Source organism: Mobula hypostoma, chromosome 14, assembly GCF_963921235.1.
Source record: "Mobula hypostoma chromosome 14, sMobHyp1.1, whole genome shotgun sequence".
Classification (NCBI taxonomy): domain Eukaryota; kingdom Metazoa; phylum Chordata; class Chondrichthyes; order Myliobatiformes; family Myliobatidae; genus Mobula; species Mobula hypostoma.
In genome coordinates this window covers 63,138,940-63,159,906 of record NC_086110.1, presented here as the reverse complement: position 1 = coordinate 63,159,906, position 20,967 = coordinate 63,138,940, and the positions used below count along the sequence as shown (strand labels likewise).

Below are 20,967 nucleotides of genomic sequence, written 5' to 3'. Positions count from 1 at the left end.
ATTTCCTTTTATTTTCCCTGTAAATGCCTGCAAGAAGATCAATCTCAAAGTAGTATATAACAGTACTTTGATACTAAATTTCCTTCGAACTTTTGAATTTTGAAGTTTGGTTGCTTGCCTATTGGTTTTCAGTGACAGCTGTACAAGAACACCAAGATCGCTTTGAACATTGCCAAATACTTCACGCTTTAAGCTGTATTTCCCTTCAGCACAAAAAAGTGGATAACTTTACAGTTTCAAAATTTTAATCCACCTTCCATGTTCCTGCCCTTATATTCTGCTTGGTATTAACTGATGAGACCACTTTATATTGACTTCCCCACTCACAATCTCACCAAGGTTGCAACATTAACAAATGTACTATCAGGAATAACTGAGGCCCATGCATCACCGAAGTACCCAGCTAGTCACAACCTGCCAGCCTGAGAAAGATCCATTTGTTCTCAATCCTTGCTACCAATTATCAACCTAAGTCTGTATTTTATCCTTATTTTATGTACCCTTACTTTGTTGACTGTGGTGTTTCTATGAATCACATTCTCAAAAAAAAATTCCAAATTCCCACAATAAATCTGCTCGATATTTTCGATTCAAGATGTCCCATTTTTCACATCTTCCTTTATAAATTCAAGCATTTTCCTTATCACCAACATAACAGATTGGTAGTTCATAAACACAAGAGTTTATGCAGATGCTGGAAATCCTGAGTAATGCACAAAAATGTTGGAGGGACTCAGTAGATCAGGAAAGAAATAAAATAAAGGAATAATAGAGTCAATGCTTCAGACTGAGACCCTCCTTCAGGGCTGGAAAGGAAGGAGGAGGAAGCCAAAATAAGAAGGTGGAATGAGGAGAAGCAGTACAAGCTAGAAAATGACAGGTGAAACCAGGTGAGAGGGAAGGTAGGTGGGCAGGGGAGGATGCATGAAGTGAGAAGCTGGGAGGTGATAGGTTGGAAAAGGCTACAGAAGAAGGAATCTGATAAGAGAGGTTGGTGGACCATGGGAAAAACAGAAGGAGGAGGGGATGCCAGAGGAAGGTGTTAGGCAGGTGAAGAGGAGAAGGGTTAAGAGGAGATGTAGAATGGAGAATGGAAAAAAAATGAAGGGGAGGAGGTAAAAATAACTTGTTGGTAATTATCTGCTTTCTCTCTCCTCCCTTAAATAGCCCTAAGTTATACAAAAGCCAGACTAATTAAAAACAACAGATCTAATTCCTTGAAGGACATGATTGATTTGTAGGACACTCTTATGGTCCCTTTTGGACACAGATGGGCTGAGAGGCCAAGGTTCATTCAGCCATTTGGTCCAAGCAACCAAACAGCAATTGAAGAGACGGCGCTCAGTGCAGTTATAAGCGGGCTATTAAAGAGAACATGGAGCTTTGAAGCAAGACATGGGCAGAAAGTGACTGAATACAAAGGCGAGACAGGATAGGCTCATCCTGTTCCATTCCTTATGCAACATTACGTGTTTTCTAATGCATGCAATGAACTATTTATTACATTGAAGATTTAAAGATTGTGTTGTTTGCCTCCAGCATCAAGCACCATATTATACTTTGAAGATCGGCAAGGTATCAGAATCAGAATTAGGTTTTATATCACTGATGTACATAATGAAATTTGTTGTTTTGTGGCAGTGGTACAGTGCAAAACATAAAAAAACTATAAATTACAATAAGAAATAGATATTAAAAATAAATTAAATGAGCAATGCAAAGAGGGAGCAGAATAGTGAGGTAGTGTTCACATGTTGGTTCATTGTCTGTTCAGAAATCTGATGGTGGAGGGGAAGAAGATGTTCCAAAAACATTGAGTGTGTGTCTTCAGGCTCCAGTACCTCATCTCTGATGATAGTAATAAGGAGAGAGAATGTTCTGGGTGATGGGTGTCCTTAAGGATGGTTGCTGCCATTCTGAGGAATCTCCTTTTGAAGATATCCTCGATGTTGAGGAGGCTAATGCCCATGATAAAAGGTGTCTGAGTTTGCAGCCCTCTGCAGCTTTTTCAGATCCCCCCCCCCCCCATTCCAGGTGGTGATGCAACCATGGTACATCTGTAGAAGTTTGCTGGAGCTTTTGGTGACATAGCAAATCTCCTCAAACTTCCTAATGAAGTATAGCCCACTTTGTAATTGCATCAATATGTCGAGCCCAGGATAGACCTTCAGAGATGTTGAAACTCGAAACTGCTATTTCAAAGTAATTACAAGTGTTACATTTTCTTTGGAGGTAGTTCATAAACATAACGTTGGTGACAAATCCAAGAAACATCTGGGTTAGAAAGAAACTCAAACCCACAGTATAGGAGTTTCTACAGCCTTCAGCTCTGCTGTCTTATTACATTCCCACTGTCAAAGATCTTTTGCCCCTCCCTGTCACTTCCAGGGAACCTGAGCATGACATTCCACCCCAGCTGGGAAGCTCATGATTAAAAATCACCCAGAAAAAAATATAAAGCCATTTAATAAAAGAAAAATGTCACAAGTCACTGAGCTCAAGCAATAAAGGAGCTGTGTGCTGGCCACTCCATTAGAGAAAGCCATGATTAATGGGAAGTTTACACTCTGTAAGCAGAGGGATAAAAACACTGGCAACTTTTATTCATATTAATCATATTTAGTCACAAGCAGCTGTGACACAGACAGTGGTAGAATTCAATTGTTTAAACTATTTGTTATCGTTAGCTGGAATATCCAACATTTCCACGTCTGCAGAGAACTTGCCAAGGAATTTGTCAGTTTGCCGACAATGGTATTTTTAAAAGTAAACAATCATTATACTAATTTAAGGTTGTGATTATACTCCCCCCACTGCTTTATATCAGATTTTTCTAAACTGCATAATGAAGAAACTCATAAACACAGCAGCCCATTTTTCTGCAGGGCATAATCACACTGTTTGCTCCGTGATTTATGGCGCATGTGCAATTATGTACATCTCAAAACGCGACATGGATTCATGATTTAGTGGGGTCGGAAGGAAGTTTCTGACAGATGAGTGACTCCATTTATTTTTGCATGGAGGGGTTAGCAAATGAGATAATACTGCTTTTCAAAGTTTTCTTTTCTCTTAATAATTTAGACAAGTTTCTTCTTGAAAGGAATCAGTACCTGTATAGATCTTTTATTCCATATCAGACCATTACCATTCATCAACATGACATGTCAACATTGGCCCCACTATTAACCAGTGAACACTTAGGCAGCTGGTTCAAAACAGTTGTCTCCAATTATATACAGATGGTTGTGGATGAATTCATCTGAAGCAGAGTGACTCTATTTCTACAGAGAGTCTCTCAGCTACGGATTTTTAGATCTGCTTCAGATTCGGCATGTCATCTAAAACTGTGACAAACTTCTATGGGTGCACAGTGGAGAGTACCCTGACTTGATGCATGGTATGAAAACACCAATGTCCAAGAATGGTAAAGACTATAAAAAGTAATGGATATAACCCAGTCCATCACAGGAAAAGCCCTCCTCACCATTGAGTACATCCAAAAAGGAGCGCTGTCAGAAGAAAGCACCATCCATCACCAAGGATGCCCCCTCCCCCATCCAGGACATGTTTCTTCACGCTCACTGCTGCCTTTGGGAAGAACATACAGGAGCCGCAGCAGACCATACTACAGGTTCAGGAGCCGTTATTACCATTCAACCATCAAGCTCCTGAACCAGCATGGGTAACTTCATCACCTCAGCACTGAACTGATTTCACAACCTATGGACTCACTTTTGAGGAATCTACAACTGATGTTCTCGATATTATTTATTTATTGTATTCGTACAGTTTGTCTTCTTTTCCACATATGTTTTTTGTTCGTCTTTCAGTGTAGTTTTTCATTGATTCTTCTGTATTTATTCTACTTTGAATGCCGGTAAGAAAATAAGCAACAAGGAGGTACATGGTGATATATATCATACTTCGATAATAAATTTACTTTGAACTTTGATACAGTTTCCTCAAAGGTATTGAATATAGATATCTCTCCTCACCCTATTACTGCTATCTTTGGATTACCTAAAACTTCCAGTAATCTTTCTCCTTCAGCCCGTAGAATGATTGCACTTCTTACTTTAATAGCGAAAAGATGTATCTTACAACATTGGAAAGAGCTTAATGCTCCATCTACCTTTTTTTGGTTTTCTCAGACGATATTATGCTTGAATTTGGAGAAAATTAGAAGCAATCTTTGATTCCTCACTTAAATTTGAACAGACCTGGAGATCTTTTATTCAATATTTTCATTAGGGTTAGGGTTAGGGTTAGGGTTCTTCCCCTTTTTGCTCCATATTTATATTCCCTTCTTGTTTTTTTCTACTGTTTTTAAGGGAGGTCGGGTTTGAGGACGTGATTTTAAGTCTTTTAACTCTACTTGTTTCCAAGTTAGCCCATTGCTTTGCCTTGCTTTTAGTTTAGTTGCACGGTGGGTTTTTTTGGGGGGGGGTTTCCTTTTTCTATTGATATATATATATAAAAATTAGTATACTATTATGTTACCTTATTCTTTTATGTTTAAATTACATTGTTTGTATCATTTCTTTTCTGTTTTAATATCTCCTGTAATTTTATTATATTCTAACAGTGTATTAGTGCCTATATGGCTTACCTTTTGTATACTTATTTAATAAAAAGATTTAAAAAGAAAGAACTTTGATACAGTTTCACTCATCAAGGACGGCTTAATGCCCAGCTTCTACCTTAAATGTTTGAGTTCCTCTTGGAATCCTTCTGCACTGTCTCTACTTAAGAAGAGAAACTAAGAGGATAGTTACCAAGTCTAGTATCCATGTACTGAAGCATCACTGCTGCACTGCAAAGTTAATTATTGGGCCATCTGGCAAAAAGACATTTGCTTATCCCCAAGAAAACCTTCATAAGCTTTTTGGTAAGCCATCAAAAGCTGTTGAAATTTTGATTTTTATGGGCATATCTTTTGCACAGACAACAGGTACTTTCTTGTACATAATTTTTCCAACTCCTTCTGTCATAACTATCCTTGTCAAAGCACACCTTCTCAGCTATTATAAAACAAATACAGAGGTGCTCTTAAGTCTACAAGTATTTGCAAACTAAAGTGGGGGCATCGCGCCCATTAGGGAAGAATGAAAAGACTGCTGCACTTTTCCTTGAGAAAGACTGACAGGTAACCTGACAAAGATCTTTATGATATAACAGGCATGGGGTATGTGTTGACGTCGGTTTATTATTGTCACAATTTCCAATTTACAGTGCAAGACTTGCCTAGCATACTGTTTCATCATCATCATTATGTGCCATGTCATATTACATGGGTAATAATGGTACTGACCATGATTGTCCTTGGCAAATTTTTCTGCAGAAGTACTTTGCCACTGCCTTTTTCTTAGCAGTGTCTTTACAGAAGTGTGATACCAGCTATTATCAATATTTTTCAGAGATTGTCTGCCTGGTCCAGGACTTGTGATATGAATGAGCTGCTTATACAACCATCCACTATCTGCTCCCATGGCTTTATGTGATCCTGATTTGCGGGGGGGGGGCTAAGCAGGTGCTACACCTTGCCTAAGGATGACCTGCAGGCTAGTAGAGGGAAGGAGCACCTTACACCTCTTTTGGTAGAGACGTATCTCCACCCCGCAGCCTGCTTACTGTTTATAGATCAGATCATCGCACAGTGTCCTGAGCGAGAATAAGATAAAACAATAACAATGCAGAATAAAATGTCGAAGCTATCAAAAGAGTGCAGTGCAGGTAACTGGTAAAGTGCAAAACCATAACAAAGTAGATTGTGAAGTCAAGGGTCCGTCTTATCATTGTCTTTTTAAGAGCCTGATACAACGGGATAGAAGCTGTCTTTGAACCTGGTGATATGTGCTTTCAGGCTTTTGTATCTTCTGCCAGCTGGAAGAGGGGGAAAGAAAAAATCAGAATAAAAAGGCATAAATATAAGACCATTAGTAATACTCAGTAGAGATGTTGGAAGAAATAACTTCACTCAAGAGTGTGATGAGAATGTGAAACTCACTGTCATGTGGAGTATTAAGCAGTACTCATTGGAAATACAAGCAGGATTGGGAACTAAAGTGAAGAAACTATTGCTGGTGTTAAACAAACAGGACTGTGTTGGCCAGAAGGAACCATGGTCTACAAATTAGTGGATTCCAATGAATCAAGGACAGGGGAAGCAGACAAACCAGTTGCCTTTGTCCTCCCCCATTTTGTGGACTCTGAACTGAATCTTGCTCTGGGATAATCTAATCAGAGCAATTAAATGTGGACACAAGGAGCGTCAGGTAACAACCTGCTAAACCTGAGACCATTTACAGATGAATAGCTATTTATTATGTAAAGTCACGGATCTAGCAAAGAACCAATCTGTAATCTTGTTGGACTCTGTCTGGGTCACCTCGTTTAACTGTTTTAGACCAGTCAGAGTTGAAAGACACAAATGCACAAGGCTGAGGGGTAGAACCATGAAACAATGTTCACTGTAGCCCTGAACTAGAAACATTAAGAAGGTGACCCAGGTAGATGAGGTGACCTTGAGCCAATGGGATGGAGATCCACCAGTTCAATTTATGAGAAACTCTGCAAGAGTCAGGAGCTCCAAATACACAATGGTGATAACTCTCCAGCAACCAGAGATCAACCATCACGGATGAGGAGGACCCCACGGAACTGTGGAGATCGGGACTATGAGGAGTGCTTGGTCAGTGTAGGTGCCTTTCCTGGGTAATACCTCTTCTCTTCATTGACTGTTCATGGAGGGTCAGGGAATTCCAGTGGATGTGCACACAGGTAGTTAGTTTGTGAACCCATGTCCTTTTTAGTTGAAATAATAAAGGTACTTGTCAGTAAATATGGATCTCTCTGTGTCTCTGTGATCGTTATTACAAGGGGTGATTCTTGTAACAACTGGAAGGGGGCTCATACATGGAGCAAGGAACCAACTAGCTTATTTATGTGATATTAATCAACTGAATTTCTGATTACCTTGAGACTTATAAAACATCAGTGCTGTCTGATTTGTGTGACACCTTGAGCATTTTACTACATGAAAGTCAGGGTATAAACACAGGTTAATGAAATGCAAGCAAGATGGAAAAGGCTCGAAAATGAGAAGGGAAACCACTTCTCTTCCATTATTTGGTTTCTTACTCCTTCCGTATTGTTTTTTTTATTAAGTGCAGTCATGAACAATAGCCAGATCAGAAATGTTGATCAAGCCAACTGGTTCCCAAAGAGAACTCTGATAGGCCAATCAGATGGTTCACTGCTGCTCAGCGACAGAACACAAAAAAATCATATGTACAATTAAGAAACATTAAAAAATAGTAGAAATACTGGAGTCATTATGATCATGATGAAGTCTGCTGGAGAGACACATTTATATACATGTTGTCCTCCATAATTCAGAGATTGAAGGATAAGGTTGCAGGGTGACAAAACGTGGCACGAGCACTTGGAACTAAAAACTAATCCCTACGGGGAGAAAACAGCACCTGTTCTTTCCGCACTGTTCTCCAGCAGTTTAAGGACTAAGTCCAGCCGGATCATAACTCACAAGTGCTCTTGAAGGTCCGGTATTAACCCTACCTACCAACAACCAAGCATGCCATCCTGGTCCCCTTCATGATAGCTTATGAAGAAGCATGTGAGTTCCCTCTCAGAGATGATAAGTGTTTGTGCACTCAACTCTTGAAGGCTTGGACCCCATCGTCACAGATGTTTCCAACCATAGTATCTGGAAGGCTGTTCCAAATTCTGATTGCACAGTGAAGGAAGCTTCTATCCAGTGTGTAGGTTCTCGCATCAGGCATAGAAACGGCATGAGCAGACATGGATAATCTTGATCGTGATTTTAAACTTATATCAAGCAGCGTGTTTCACAGATTTCAACAACAGCAACGAAGGTTAAGAGACTGAATCAGTCCATCTCCAAAAGACACACTTTTCCAGAAAGTACATTGTACTTTCCTCTAGAAGCACTTAGAAACGATCCATCATGCGACAGTGAAAAGAGGGTCAGTTGTTTCCTGAATGCCACCATTCTTTGTACAATCAGATGGATGCATGGTAAATATCAGTGTTACACCCGACAAACAAAGATTTTGGCATTCAAGATTTAAGACTCAAGATTGTTTTATGTCATTTCCAGGTGTAAAGGAGAATGAAATAACTGTTACTCCAGATCTGATGCAGCACTAAAAAAATACAATAAGATAAAGATCACTATAATAATTAAAAACACAATAAATATAGATACATAAGATAACAGATTGATTGTATGTCCATGGGGTGATGCTAGGCACAGGAGTGTCTGTGCATAAGGTGACTGATAAAGTAGTAGCAGTACAGTGCAATACATAAATTTACAACAGTGCACCCTAGCTATATTTGTGTACCCAAAACTTTTGCACAGTACAGTATGTTCACAACATTTAAAAGTTACTCGGACAGTTACACGGACAGGAAAGATTCAGAGGGATATAAGCCAAATGCAGGTAAATGGGACTAGCTTAGATGGGAACTTTGGTTGGTACAGACAAGTTGGGCCAAATGACTTGCTCCTGTACTGTATAACTCAATAACTAATGTAACTGACACCACCTGTAAAAAGATTCCTTTTCAGAAGTGCCTGATAACACCCCAGTGGGTATTGTCCACAATGAGCCTGAGAGTACAGCAAGAAGGACTTCTAGTTAAGAAATATTGGCCTGGAAGTTTGGTCCACCTCATTAACTCACCTTGAACAGTCTTTTCACAGAAAGCACTGGGTATTACAGTTTGCCAACTCTGATCAATGTTTCTTCGTGACAGTGGAAGGTGGAAATGTATCATCCAGGCCACCAGAGAAAATTCATTTGATCATTTGAAAACAGTCTGAGTTATTCGTTTTTCAGTTTTGTGAGCACTGTTGGTAACACTAGCATTTATATCTCAGATTTCCAGTATCCGCAGTATTTTGCTTTTAAAGAACATGAAACACTCTCCCATAAAAACAGTCGGCACCAGCAAAGTGCACTTTGCTGAACCAAATCAAGTGTATTTAAGAACCTGGCATTCTCAGCCTGTGATCCTCAGCCTAGTTTGTGGTATCTTACAGGACACATATTAGCAATTTCTGAGAGTTGGAGTGACTTCCAGTACACGTTTTGTGTGATCAATATGCTGTTGCACTGTTAGACATGTTTCACAACAATGGAAGCAGGTTCTTCAGCCCATTGATTTTATGGCAACCATAAAACACCCATTTACACAAATCACGTTGCTCTCACCTCTCCCCTGTTTACACTGTGAACCTATTTACAATGGCCCATTAACCTACCAACCAGCAGGCCTTTGGATTTGGAAGGAAACTATAGCGCCCCGGACTTCTCCGCTCTCCCCTCGACCACTGGGAAAATGAGATAAAGGCCTGAAGGTACATAACACCAGACTCAAGGACATCTTCTGGCCTGTTGTTATAGAATAGAATAGAAATTTATTGCCATTGCTCAAGACAACAAGATTGTGGTGCTGTTAAATAGGATATTAAATAGTTCCCTGGACAGGTATGTTGGACTCATGACCACACAATCTACCTCATCACGATCTTTCTATGAGACCATAAGGCCATAAGACATAGGAGCAGAATTAGGCCATTCAGCCCATCGATTCTGCTCTGCCATTTCATCAATGTTCAACTTATTGTCAACTTTCAACTTCTGGTCAAATTTCATTTCATTAACCTTCAACATATTATCTACCTGCAATGCACTTTTTCAGTAGCTGTTGTACTTTATTTTGCATTGTTATTTTTAAATGCACTGTACTTGATCTGTATAAACAGTATGCAAGAAAAGTTTTTCACTATACCTTGGTACACATGACAATAATCAAATAATACCAATACCAGAAAAAAACCCACATAGTCTAAGGGAGAACATGCAGACTCCACACAGGTAGCGCCAGATGTCAGGACCAAACCCGTAACATTGGAGCAGCTCTACCAGCTGTGCCACTGTGCTACCCCATGCCATTGGTCTTGCCACTGGGCTGCAGCTTGATTTACATCCAGGCAAAAGAAGCAAAGAATGAGTCAATTTTGTGTGGGGTCACTGTCCATTGACTTCTACAGAACAGTATACAAGCTTCTCTACAGTGGCATCCTCTTACATTTAATGCTGTAAATCACACTGTGGCAATTCAGTGTCCCGTCAGCAGAAAGACGATAAGGAGCAATTTATTGAAAGAAAGAACCAATATACATTATCTGACCTGAAAATCAATTCAAATGCACATACACAATCCCAACTGGCTCTTGTATCCTCTGGAAAGGGAAGAATAAAACCTTCAGGGATCTCAGAGTTTCTGCGGTAGCATCTATGGAAGGGAATAAACAGTCAACGTTTTGGGCCAAGAGTCTTCATCAGCAGTGATGAAGGTCCTTCATCATTTAGCCAGTCCTGATGAAGGGACTCGGCCTGAAACGTTGTCTGTTCATTCCTTTCCATAGATGCTGCCTGACCTGTTGAGTTCCTGCAGCATTTTCTATATATTACTCTGGATTTCCAGCATCTGCAGAATATCGTATGTTCATACTTTCTATGGTTGGGCATTAGAAACTCATAATTATAAACACCTGCGCCTTTACAATGCCTGTAACAACAATGGGACTTTCTCAGGATGTTATCAGCAAATAAAGATACTTTATACTTTATTGTCGCCAAACAATTGATACTAGAACGTACAATCATCACAGCGATATTTGATTCTGCGCTGCCCGCTCCCTGGATTACAAATATTAAATATTAAATATAGTACAAATTAGTAAATATAAAAATTTAAATTATAAATCATAAATAGAAAATAGAAAAATGGAAAGTAAGGTAGAGCAAAAAAAACGAGAGGCAGGTCTGGATATTTGGAGGGTACGGCCCAGATCCGGGTCAGGATCCATTCAGTAGTCTTATCCCAGTTGGAAAGAAGCTGTTCCCAAATCTGGCTGTATGAATCTTCAAGCTCCTTTGCCTTCTCCCGGAGGGAAGAGGGACGAAAAGTGTGTTGGCTGGGTGGGTCGTGTCCTTGATTATCCTGGCAGCAATGCTCCGACAGCGTGTGGTGTAAAGTGAGTCCAAGGACGGAAGATTGGTTTGTGTGATGTGCTGCACCGTGTTCACGATCTTCTGCAGCTTCTTTCGGTCTAAAGATTAGCTTTATTAGTCATGTGTACACTGAAACATACAGTGAAATGTGTCATTCGCAGCAACAACCAACACAAATCGAGTATGCGCTGGGAACAGCCCCCAAGTGTCACCATACTTCTGACGACAACATCGCATGCCCACAACTTACTAACCCTCACTAACCTGTATATCTTTGGAATGTGGGAGAAACCGAAGCACCTGGGTGAAACACATGTGGTCACCAGGAGAAAGTACAACTCCTTACAGAAAGTGATGAGAATTGAACACTGATTGATGGTGCTGTAAAGCGTAATGCTAATTGCTATGTTACCATGCCGCTCAATATTTTGCCAGTGTAGTCATAGCTGTGATGCAAGGATATCAGAAAAAGTGAACAAAAAGAAACAATTATTTGCTCAGCTAACCTGGGAGGCTTGGCTAACATCAGCAGCTCCAACTAATACATGACACCAGCCATTCTTCCAAATACTGAAAGGCAATATCAATATACAAAGTTTTGCCAAAAACACTACAAAAATTGTTTGAAATCCAAAGTTAATAAAGATACTCAATTGATATTTACTTTGCTCAACTAAACTTCCAAGTAATGATTTTGGCACTGACAGAGCGTTAAGCTCTATATTGCTGCATTCAATATTTAATAAAAGGGGAGTTGTGCAGACTTTGAAACTTCTGACCCTTGCTGATTAGTGTAATATTGTGCAATCTACCCTTGGAACCTCAGGAACAACATTGCTCTCTTGATACACTAGAGAAAACCTACCCAAAAATATCACTAGCTACTAATTGATGAAATATTGTTGCCTACTTTTCTATCAAACTATCTCCAAGTACAAACATAAAAATAGGTAGATAGATAAATAAATATATAATACTGAGAATATGAGTCTTTGAAAGTTGAGTCAATAGGTTGTGGAATCAGTTCGGTGCTGTGGTGAGTGAAGTAATCCACGCTGGTTCAGGAGTCTGATGGTTGAAACTGGTGGTGTGGAACCCAAAGTTCCTTCTGACTACTACCTGTATTGGTGTAAATTGAGCAAATTGGTGAAATAAGTAGAATCAAGCACTTACGGTTCTGACCAAGTGGATGGCAATGTGACGTGGCCCTCTGGCTCCATGACTGAATATAATATGTATCATAAGACTGAGCTAACAAAAGAGCCATGATTCTCGAGCCTGCTGGATATCTAGTAACACCTACAAGAAACAATACCTACCGCTGCAGATGTCGAATTAGCTCAAGATATACCACAGCTGTGAACAGCACTTTAGGGAACATTTCTTCCAGGATAGTGTGTAGAGAAAAGAGAGGCATACTAAAAAAGATTCAGCTGAACTAAACGCAAAGAAAATATTCTCGATTCATGTTCAATCATATTTAAACCTCTTCATAGCCACCCATTATTTTTATTGCCTTCACATTTCAAACATTCTTAATGCAATATTAGCACTTGTTTCCACAGGACTAGAATATAATAATAATTTTAAGTTTATTTATATAGAAGGGTCAAAGTCGTCTCTATTTCCTGAGGAGACTGAGGTCCTTTAACATCTGCCTGACGATGCTGAGGATGTTCTATGAGTCTGTGGTGGCCAGTGCTATCATGTTTGCTGTTGTGTGCTAGGCCAGCAGGCTGAGGGTAGCAGACACCAACAGAATCAACAAACTTACTCGTAAGGCCAGTGATGTTGTGGAGATGGAACTGGACTCTCTGACGGTGGTGTCTGAAAAGAGGATGCTGTCTAAGTTGCATGCCATCTTGGTCAATGTCTCCCATCCACTACATAATGTACTGGGTGGGCACAGGAGTACGTTCAACCAGAGACTCATTCCTCCAAGATGCAGCACAGAGCGTCATAGGAAGTCATTCCTGCCTGTGGCCATCAAACTTTACAACTCCTCCCTTGGAGGGTCAGACACCCTGTGCCAATAGACTGGTCCTGGACTTATTTCCTGGCATAATTTACATATTACTATTTAACTATTTATGGTTCTATTACTATTTCTATTACTATTTATTATTTATGGTGCAACTGTAACGAAAACCAATTTCCCCCCGGGATCGATAAAGTATGACTATGACTACGACTATACAGCACCTTTTGTACGTTAAGATGAAGGCTCAGAGTGCTTTACATAGATTGTAAAGATAAATCAATGTAGGCATAACATTTATGTCTATTCATTTATTGACATACAGCACCGAATAGGCACTTCCAGCCCTTCAAGCTGTACTGCCCAGAAACTCCCAATTTAACCCTAGCCAAATCATGGGACAATTTATAATGACCGATTAACCTACCAACCGGTACTTTGGAAGAAAGCTGGAGTGTACAGTTTAAAAAATACAAGACAAAATTAAAAATGATAAGTAAAGACAAACATTATATAGAATAAAATGTAATCAAATATACCAAACTATATAAATATAATCAATATCAACAAGCATCAAGTAATTGTATAAATTGGCCAAATTTTAAAAATGTTTGCAGATGATAGAAAGATTGGTGGAGGAATAGGTTGGCTGCAGAAGGACTTAGACAGATTAGGAGAATGGGCAAGAAAGTGACAAATGAAATACAATGTTGGAAAATGCATGATCATGCACTTTGGTAGTAGAAATAAATGTGCAGACTATTTTCTAAACAGGGAGAAAATCCAAAAATCTGAGATGCAACGAGACCTGGGAGCCCTTGTGCAGAACACCCTAAAGGTTTAATTTGCAAGTTGAGTCGGCGGTTCAGAAGGCAAATGCAATGTTAGCATTCATTTCAAGTGGTCTAGAATACAAGAGCAAGGATGTAATGCTGAGGCTTTATAACACCCTGGTGAGGCCTCACCTTGAGTATTATGAACAATTCTGGGCTCCTCATCTGAGAGAAGGTGAGCTAGCATTGGAGAGGGTTCAGAGGAGGTTCACAAGGATAATTCCAGGAATGAAAGGATTATCATATAAGGAACATTTGATAGCTCTGGGTCTGTACTTGCTGGAATTTAGAAGGATGGGGGTGGGGGGAGTATTCATTGAAAAGTTTTAACTATTGAAAGGCCAAGACAGAGTATATGTGGAAAGGATGTTTCCTATGGTGGTTGAGCCTAGGGCAAGAGGGTACAGCCTCAGAATAGAGGGGCATCCATTTAAAACAGAGATGCAGAGGAATTTCTTTACCCAGAGGGTGATGAATTTGTGGAATTTGTTACCACAGGCAGCTGTGGAAGGCAGGTCATTGGGTGTATTTAAGGCTAAGCTTGATAGCTTCTTGATTGAACATGACATCAAAAGTTATGGGGAGAAGGCTGGGAAGTGAAACTGAGGGTGGGGTGGGGGGAGGATCAGCTATAATTGAATGACAGAGCAGGCTCCATGGGCCAAATGGCCTAATTCTGCTCCTATGAATTATGGTCTTATAACCTCATCCTTGACAATGGACTCCAACAACTTCCCAACCACTGAGATCAAGCTAACTGGTCTATAATTTCCTTTCTACAGCCTTCCTCCTTTCTTAAAGAGTGGAGTGACATTTGCAATTTTCCAGTCCTCTGGCACCATGCCAAAGTCCAATGATTCTTGAAAGATCATTACTAATACCACCACAGTCTCTACAGCTACCTCTTTCAGAACCCTAATGTGCAGCTCATCTGGTCTGGGTGACTTGTGCATCTTTAGGTCTTTCAGCTTTTTGAGCACCTTTTTCCTAGTAATAGTAACTGCACTCACTTCTCTTCCCTCACACCCTTCAACACTTAGCACACTGCTAGTGTTTTCCACAGTGAAGACTGATGCACAACACTCATTTAGTTCATCTGCCATCTCCTTGTCCCCCGTTATTATTTCTCCAGACCGATTTTCTAGCTGTCCTATATCCACTCTCATCTCCCTTTTATTTTTACATACTTGAAAAAGCTTTTAGTAACCACTTTGATATTGTTTGCTAGCTTGCTTTCATATTTCATCTTTTCCTTCTTAATGATTCTTTTAGTTGCTCTCTATAGATTTTTAAAAGCTTCCCAATCCTCTAGCTTCCCACTCACTAATTTTTGTTTTGTTGTATGCCCTCTCTTTTGTTTTTACTTTAGCTTTGACTTCGCCATTTAAGTATTTCTTTGTTTTTGGAATACTTCTATGCTGCACCTTCCTCATTTTCCCCAGAAACTCATGCCATTGCTGCTCCGCTGTCATCCCTGCCAGCATCTCCTTCCAATTTACTTTGGCCAACTCCTCTCTCATAACACTAATTCCCTTTACTCCACTGAAACACTGCTACAGCAGACTTTACTTTCTCCCTATCAAAGTTCAAGTTGAACTCAATCATATTGTGATCACTGCCTCCTAAAGGTTCTTTTGCCTTAAGCTCCCTAATCATCTCCAGTTCATAACATAACACCCAATGCAGTATAGCTGATCCCCTAGTGGGCTCAATGACAAACTGCTCTAAAAAGCCATCTTGTCAACAAACTCACTCTCTTGAGATCCATTACCAACCTGATTTTCCCAATCGACCTGCATGTTGAAATCTCCCATGACTATCATAACATTGCCTTTTTGACCCGACTATTTTCCGTTGCAATCTGTGGTCCACATCCCAGCTACTGTTGGGAGGCCTGTATATAACTGCCATCAGGGTCCTTTTACCCTTGCAGTTTCTTAACTCAACCAACAAGGATTCAACGTATTCCGATCCTATGTCACACCTTTCTAATGATTTGATGCCATTCTTTACCAGCAGAGCCACACCACTCCCTCTTCCAAACTTCCTATCCCTCTGATACAATGTGTAACCTTGGACTTTTAGCTCCTAATTACAACTATCTTTCAGCCGCAATTCAGTGATGGCCACGTCAACATAAATGACAATCTGTAAGAGTGCAACAAGATCCTCCACCTTATTTCTTATACTTCTTGCATTAAGAGATCACACTTTGAGTAATGTATTTGCTACCCTTTTTGATTCTGCATCCCTACTTGTCCTGTTATCTGCCTGCCCTTCCTGACAGTCTGGTTGAATGCTATCTTTGCTTTTTTTACATCCATCCTATCCTGAGTTCCTTTGGTTCCCACCCCCCAGCCAAATTATTTTAAACCTTCCCAACAGCTCTAACAAACCAGCCCAAGAGAATATTGGTCCACCTCAGGTTCATGTATAGGTCACACTTCCCCCAGAAGAGATCCCAATGACCTAAGAACCTGAAGCCTTGACCCTTGCACCAGCATCTCAGCCACGCATTAATCTGCCGAATCATCCTGTTTCTATCCACACTAGTACATGGCACAGGCAGCAATCCAGAAATTTCCACCCTGGAGGTCCTACTTCTCAGCTTTCTGCCTGGCGCTTTGCTTTTCCTTCCCATGTTATTGGTACCAATATGTACCAAGACATCTAGCTGCTCTCCCTCCCCCTCCAAAATTCAGTGGACTCAATCCAAGCCGTCCTTGGCCCTGGCACCTGGGAGGCAACATACCATTCGGGTGTCCCATTCATATCCACAGAATCTCCTGTCTGTTCCCCTGACTGTTGAGTCCCCTGTCACTACTGCTCCCTTCTTCTCCCTCTTTCCTTTCTGCACCGCCCACCCATGCTCAGTGCCAGTCACGTGGTCTCCGTGGCATTCCCCTGGGAGGACATCTCCCGCAACAGTATCCAAAACGGTATACTTATTACTGAGGGGAATGGCCACAGGGGTGCTCTGTGCTATCTGCCTATTCACATTTCCATTTCTCCTGACAGTCACCCAGCTACTTGCCTCCTGCAACTTAGGACTTCCCTAAACATCTCTGATTCATTTACTCTGCTGAGGCTTGAACTACCTCTCTATATTCCAAAATCTCTGCTTCCCTCTTTACTTTCATGCCTCCTTTGTAAATAGTTCCCGTATTTGTCTAGGTTATTGAGGGCGCACTAAGAGCAAATCATTACAGCTCCCTGAAGTTTCGGCACCTGCAAATTGCCAGTGTCCATGGAACTTCAGCAGGACACGTTGACAGGGGCATCCATTCACAGAATACTGGCAAGAACATCTGAGCTGTAGTACTGCAGCATTTCATGACCCTAACTAGTTCAGAGTGAAGGTAGAAGGGTCAACTCACGATGTAGAGATAAACGGATAATGAACTCTGGAAACAAGTTGCTGCTTCCACAAGATGTGCTGAAACTAGCACAATTGGAACTGAAAAATGAAAACTAAACCCCTTCAGAAAAAAATGTTTGAGCACTCATAGTACCAATTCACCATGATGACTTAACGCTCCCTAGGGAGGCCAGATTTTCTTTCTCTCTCTCTCTCTCATTCTCTTCAGTATAACCACCCTGCTATTTATGGGGATGCAGAAAGTGAAAAGGATTTTAATTCATGCATCTATACCCAAATACAGATGAACAGACAGGCTGGCTAGCTGTTTTGGTAGTGAAAATCTGTGCCTCAACCCCACAGCTACAAGGTGGTTAAAGGAAGTGTGAGATTTGTGGGACTGCTGCAGTAGTTGGGGTGCGATTTGAGAATCCCATATGACCAAAATTAAACCATATGCATGCTTGAGTGTCCATTTCTTGTCCCTACTTCCCCTCAATCAACCTCCTTCTATTAAAGAGACTTCATTTACAGAGACACACAGACACCAGATGTTACAGCCAAGGGATTCTGCAGATGCTTGAAATCTTGAGCAACACACACACACTCTCTCTCACACACACACACACCCACACACACACTCTCTCTCTCTCTCACACACACACCCACACACACACTCTCTCTCTCTCTCACACCCACCCACCCACACACTCTCTCTTTCTCACACACACACACAGACACAAATGCTGGAGGAACACAGCAAGTCAGGTAGCATCTAAGAAAGGGAATAAACAGTTGACATTTCAGGCTGAGGCCTTTCATCAGGATTTAGGTCTGATGAAGGGTCTCGGCCCGAAATGTCAACTATTTATTCTCCTCTATTGATGCTGGCTGATTTGATGTGTTTCTCCAGCACTTTGTGTGTGTGTGAGACTACATGCCCGGGATTTGGAGCAACGCACAAAATCAGGCAGCATCTATGGGTGCCACGATAGCGTAGAGTTTGGAGCTCAATCCCGATGTCCTCTGTAATAATTCTCTGCATGGAATGCGTAGGTTTTCTCCGGGTCCTCTGTTTTCCTCCCACAGTCCAAAGACATATTGGGTAGGTTAATTAGCCATCGTAAATTTTACTGTGATTAGGTCAGGGTTGAATTGGGGTTGTCAGGGGTTGCGGGGTGGTGTGGCTTGAAGGGCCGGAAGGGCCTATTCTGTGCTGCATCTCTAAAAATGCATTTCTAAATAAAATAAAGAGAATAAATGATCGGTGTTACAGTCCAGATGAAGCACTTTGACCTGAATGTTTGATTGTCCATTTCCTTCCACAGATGTTGTTTAATTAACTGAGTTCCTCCAGCACTTAGTGTGTTACTTATAATTTAATCTCCCCAAGTGACTCCCCTGGATGTGAAGCTAAGATTGCCCCAATATCCCACGAATATATTCATCTTTAATTCTCTTAAATTTTCTGTGCTTCAGAAACTCAGTTTATGCATGGCCATTGAGTGGGGTGAAAGTTAATAAAATTTTGGCCAACTTTTTTTCATGCCAACTGTGATACCCATATTCTATTTGCTTGCAATAGGTAACATCCTTCTATGCATTTCCTATCTAAGTAGTCGTTCAAATGCCTTTGAAATATTATAATTATATCTGCCTTGGTCAACTCTTCCGGCAACTTGTTGCAGATAACCAGCAAGACTGGTGCAAAACTTGCCCTTCAGAAATCCTCTAAATTTCGCTCCTCCCACCTTATGTTTCTAGTTGTAGACTAGCCTGCCCTGCAGAAAAGTCTCTGGCTATCTCTTACATCTGTGCCACATACAAATCTAGAAGACACCATAAGGTCATCTTTCAGCCTACTATGACCCAAATGAGAATAAAGACAAGATAAGATCAGCTTTATTTGTCACATACACATTGAAACATCAAAATATACAGTGAAATGTGTCACTTGCATGGATGATGTGTTGGGCAACATCTACGTGTGTCATCATGCTTCTGGCGCCAACATAGCAACCGATTAACCTTAAGTTATACGGTACTATGCAAATGTCTTAGCTAGGGTGCCTAAGACTTTGACACTGTACTATGCTAATTTTACATCTTGCACTATACTGCTGCCATGAAAAAAAAACAAATTTCATTACATATTTGAGTGACGATAAACCTGAATCTGATATGGGTCTCAGTTGTGGACTGCAAATGGGAAGGAGGCAGAGGGAGGGGAATCACGGTTGGGAAAAGGGGAAGGGAGAAGGAAGCACCAGAGGGACATTCTGTAATAATCCAGTAAACCAGTTGTTTGGAATCAAATTGCCTTGCCTGGTGTGTCTGCACCTATGCCACCACCCACCACCCCGGCACTCCTTCTCTGCTACCTATCCCACACCTCTCTTGCACCCGTGCAGTCAGGGGAAAATACGTAAAACCCTTACAGATAACAGTGGGGATTCAACCCAGATCTAACAGCATTGTAAAGTGTTGCACTAACTGTGTTACCCCAGCAAAACCAACCATAGAAGATTAATGATAATGTTGCCAGAATTCAAGTGCCTAAGTTGGATAGGCTAGGACTTTATTCCTTGAAGCATAGAAGGCTAAAAGTGACCTTCTAGAGGTGTATAAAATCATGAGGATCATAGAAAGTGTGAACGCACTCAGTCTTTTCCCAGGGAAAGGGGACAAAAACCGAGAGGGCACATGTTTAAGGTGAAAGGAGAAAGATTTAAAAGGGATTTGAGAGGCACTTTATTCATGCCGAGGGTGATGGAATGAGCCCTCAGAAGAAGTGGTTGAGGCAGGTGTAATATCAACAATTAAAAGACATTTGGACTTGTACATGAATTGGAGAGATTAAGAGAGATATGGGCCAAATGTGGGCAAATGAGATGCACTTAGATGGACATAAGGACCTGTTTCTGTCCTGGGGTTATGGTAGGCAAGTGACCACGCAAGCCTCTGGATTTTAGACACACAGATTCTCTGGAATATGGATAGCTGGTGCAACCCCTTTAAAGATTCTGGCCTGCTCTGCTAATTGGTGGCCATATTTTGGATATTTAAAGTGCATCTGAACTTGGGTCTGGTGCTCAACTTTGGTTCAGTCTGTGATTGTATTCAGGACTTCTGTCTCATTTGGATTTGCATACAGACTCGTCAGGTTCTCATCTTGCATCTATCAAGAACCTTGATCTTGTCTCAGTCTTGAAATCGTGACTCAATTCTGGACCCAGCATTTGGGTTCTTACCATCCTTGCCCAGATCTCTCATCACACTCTGTGCCTCTCTCCAAACTTCTCTTATTACTACAGCCCTCTATTCTATTTGAACTAGGGATTGATAGATCAATTTTAGGTAAGGGTACTAAAAATTCCAAGGGGAGTGAATGGAGTTGAGATACAGACCAGTCAGGATTTAATTGACAGTGGGAACAATCACAGGAGCTAAGTAGCTTCCATCTATTGTACATCCTTACAAAGAGGAACACTGTATATTAGATAGCACACTTAACAGGGAGATTGACATGAGACTTAAAAGCAAGTCTGTTCTCTTTCTGTTGGGGAACTGTTCGGAAAAATACATATTTTTCTTTTTTAATTAAAAAAACTCATTCAATGGGCCTTAATGAATGCAATAGATTCTCCCTAAGAACCACGGAATAGGTTATAAAAAAGAGTATGCAATAACAACATTGTGATAATGATTCAAATGAGATAATCTATC

General features: G+C 40.8%; 1 protein-coding gene across 4 annotated transcripts in view; it reads right to left on the bottom strand.

Moving 5' to 3' along the window:
* The window catches only part of wwox (WW domain containing oxidoreductase), a 1,184,285-nt gene that overhangs the window by 165,037 nt on the left and 998,281 nt on the right, over nucleotides 1-20,967 (bottom strand). The window lies entirely within an intron of this gene.